Source organism: Ursus americanus, chromosome 5, assembly GCF_024610735.1.
Source record: "Ursus americanus isolate L20-20 chromosome 5, mUrsAme1.1.p, whole genome shotgun sequence".
In the NCBI taxonomy this organism is placed as follows: domain Eukaryota; kingdom Metazoa; phylum Chordata; class Mammalia; order Carnivora; family Ursidae; genus Ursus; species Ursus americanus.
The window spans coordinates 40,560,204-40,563,902 of NC_142131.1; the positions used below are offsets into that span (position 1 = coordinate 40,560,204).

The 3,699-nt window shown below is 42.0% G+C and overlaps 1 long non-coding RNA gene across 4 annotated transcripts in view; it reads right to left on the minus strand.

Annotated features, from left to right (window-relative positions):
• Positions 1-3,699, minus strand: part of LOC148110083 (uncharacterized) — a 202,159-nt gene that overhangs the window by 119,176 nt on the left and 79,284 nt on the right. The window contains exon 1 of one of the 4 annotated variants that reach the window (XR_015724501.1): positions 2,266-2,448. The exons of the other annotated variants lie outside the window; for them this stretch is intronic. This is a non-coding gene — a long non-coding RNA (uncharacterized LOC148110083). Of the gene's footprint in view, positions 1-2,265; positions 2,449-3,699 lie in introns of those variants that run through there. 4 annotated transcript variants of the gene reach the window in all.

Consider the following 3,699-nt stretch of genomic DNA (forward strand, 5'->3'; position numbering starts at 1 on the left):
CTGCATAACAAGACAAACCTTATTAATCATACATTTCCTTCTGAAAGAGGACCTCAACTCCGGCCATTTTGACCTCAGTCTGTACGTTCTAATTGATTAAGTTCTTCTTTCCAGCTTATCTCTTAACTCAGGCAAAAGACCCTGCTGGCAAGGAGGTCAAAGCATCCCATGATGGGAACTGAAACTACTTCCTCAAGCAACAGCGACTGCCCTGACGACAGCAAGACCCCATGTGATTGACCCCAAGACAATGATCAACCTGACCTGTACTGACCACCTGCAGTATGAACCTCGAGGTATTTTCAGCACTTGAGAAACAGTCTTGGAGACATTAGTCTGCTGTTTTCCTGGTGATAGCTTCACTGAAATAAATTCCTTTCTGATTTCACCACCACTTATTTCTCTGCTTCTGGATTTTATCAGCGGCCAGTGACCAAACATGGGCTGTTTGGGACACCCGTAGCCAGCTGCTCTTGCACCCCTTCACCTCGGTTATGCTCCTGTGATTCCTCCCCACCACAGATGCTCAAAACCCCTTATCTTTTGTTTAGCCTAAGATGGCGTGTTAGCCTCAATCATCTGGCCGCTTCCTTGAGCCACATTTTGCTTCGTGGGTTTCTATGTGCAGTACAGAATTAAAACTGTTCTTTCTCTTGTTAATTTGTCTTTGATTGGTTTCATTTGTGGGTTCCAGACACTAAACCCAAGATGGTGGAGGAACAAAGATTTTTCCTCCCCTACACAGACGTCCTTCCTTCTTCTCTCTGCCTACCCCTTTTCCCCTTCTGCACACCCTCCTTTTTCTGAGTCCTTTTCTCCTCTGGTGCACTGTGGGGAGAGGAGAGATGAGTAAAGAGGGGTGAAGAGCACTTAGTGGTGGCTTATGTGTGTTTTTCAGAGTGTTATTACTTCTCATTCACTCTGCCTGACAGAAGTCCACATGCTCGTGTTCTTAAGGGGTGCATGTTTGAGTCCTTTGCGGTCCTTCCAGGACCTCTTTCTTCCCAGACAAGCACGTGGTGCTTTGGTAAGACCTCTTTGACTCCAACTCAGCTCCTACCTGCCACGGTTGACTCCACAGTCTGTCTCCCTGCTGAGATTCTCTTGCCTGGCAGGCTGGCTGTCTCCTTAGAAGGCACACTAACAAGATGGCTCAAGCCGGCTAGCCTGTGGGCACCTGACCCTTAGGAAACTCATGCATCTGGTCAAGAAATATCCAGAGTACAGGCTGCCCCACCAACACCGCACTCTCTGCCTTACGTCCTTTCTCTGGGTTTTGTTTTTTTGTTTTCATTTTCTTTTTTTGTCGGTCTCAGCTATGCACAGAGTAGAAGATCAGCAAGTGTGCAGTTGCCCAAAGAGGAATGAGTGGCCTGTCTCAGATTTTTTTTCAGGCACCACAAATCTCTACCAGTGATTCTTACACTGTCCCTCATTTTGGCTCACTGTGTGTGTTTGTGGGGGAGAGCGGAGGGGGAAGAGCATAGCACAACCCTTCTTACTGACCCCCAGAATCTTCCCTGAGTTATTATCTTCTGCATATGTAGGCTGGAGTGGGAGGTGATAGCAGGGTTGGAACTGCCATGCATCTTGAAAGTTTCGGAGAGTGTGTCTGGGATTCCTTGGTACTTGTCTCTAAAATGTGGGGGTACTTTATATCTATGTACAATTAGGAGGCTTTATCTCCAATTCTGGAGGATTCCTATTGTACATTTGCTTCATGAACTCAGGAAAGAATGGAGAAGCTATGGTACAGGACGTGGGGTAAATACGGATTTATTTCAATAGCTTACTAATTGTCAGAATTATAGCTACAGAATAAAATGTGTTTTAAATTTTGAAAACATAAAAATCAAGGCTAACTGGTATCAGGAGATGGAAGGAAGAAATGTGGAAGAAATTACCAATTTTTAAAAATCTTTCATGGCAGCAGTAACAAAATTGAGTTGTATGGTTAAAAATTCTGCTTTCAATCTATCAGTGTTTTTTTTCCCCTTAATTCTTTTTTTTTTTTTTAAACCTTACAGTAATTGTTCTCACCTAGAGGTGATTTTCACCCCTTTCCCAGAGTCATTTGGCCTTGCCTGGAGACATTTTTGGTTTCCCACTGGGAAAGGAGGATGTTGCTACTGGTGTCTAGTGGGTAAAGGTCAGGGATGCAGCAAAATCCAGGAAGGGATTGAGAGCTCACCAAAGTGATTTCAAAATTACTTTAAGTTGAAACCATCTGAACAATCAACAGCCACAAAAAGAAACATAACCTACCCTTAAGCAGAGTCTCCTGAAAATAGATCTGCCATAGATCCTCCTCTGAAGGAGTTTCCCATTTGGAGAAGACTGATACTTAGCACCAGGAAGTTCAAACTCAGCTGCCCAGGAGCATGAAAAAAGCCCAAGGGATTCTTCTATACTTTTCCATTGATGCCCAACCCTCTCTGCCTTTTTGTTAAGTTCATTTATAAACTCGTACCTCTGGCCCTTCAGCGAGTTACTCATTACTAGTGCTCCCAAGTGCCTTTGTAAATAAACCCAAACTCTTCTCCTGTCAATCTATCTATTTTCAGTTAATTTATAGGCTCCCAAACATTTAACCTAAGTGAGTAGAGGAAAAGCTTCCCTCCCAACACCTACAATGCACAGGTCAGCCCCTCAGCAACAAAAAGATATATTTTAAAAATTAAAATAAGTTGTTGAAGAGAAAATTTTTCTAAAATTCAATAATTTATCCAATATTACCACAGTTTTGTTGTGGTTGTTAAAGTGAAGTGAAATAAAACTGAATAGTTAAAAATATATGGCCTTTATACCACAATTCTGGTTTTATCAAATTATCCCTCTTTCCTCTATCTACATAAGTCCATACAGAGATGTTTGGAATGGTACTCACAGTATGATTGATGATGGGTATTTCTATGTAGTGGGATTTGGAGTGATTTTTTTTCTCTTCTTTTTTTCCCTTAATCCTTTGCAGTTTGTTTTTCAATAATGATGAATATAACATTTACAAAAACAATGGATTTTCCCTTCTTTCCTACAAGAAACGCAACAGCAAACAAAAACAAAATCCTTTCAGTGGTTCTCCATGCGGCTCAGGAGAAAAGTCCCTTGCCCGTATTAAACTAAAATGACACAAATATCAGTAACCAAGGCCAACAATGCATAGTAGAAGAATGTCTTGGGGGCTGCCTGAAATAACCTTTCTGGGTTGAAAGGGGCAGGCCAGTCCTCTCTGAACCTCCTTATTCTTGCTCTCCTCCGTTTTCAAGAGCAAAACACATCAAAAAAAGAAGGCCTCTGAAAATTCTTTACTAAAACTTCTCTTCCTCCGTTCCATGCCATTCAGGTGATGGTCTGTTTGTGTCCAGGGTATTATCTCATTGCCTGTCTCACTGTGTCCATTTGATCTGTCCTCTGCACAGGTAACAGAGACCCGCCATGGAGTGGAGGGAGAGAAGAGGCCTGGCTCGCACGGTGGGTGAGTTCCTGCCCTCTCATGGAGGAACAAAGCTCTTTCATCCCTGCATCTTCTATTTGCATAAAAGTTGCAAGAATTATTTTATCCCTAAAAAACTTCCTTGAATTATTTCTACCTACTTCATGAAACAATGGTCCCTTTTCACTTTTAAAAGGACTAAAAAGTAAATTTCTCTCTCTCTCTCTTTTTTTTTTCTTTTTCTTTTTATGGGCACCAAAGTAAAG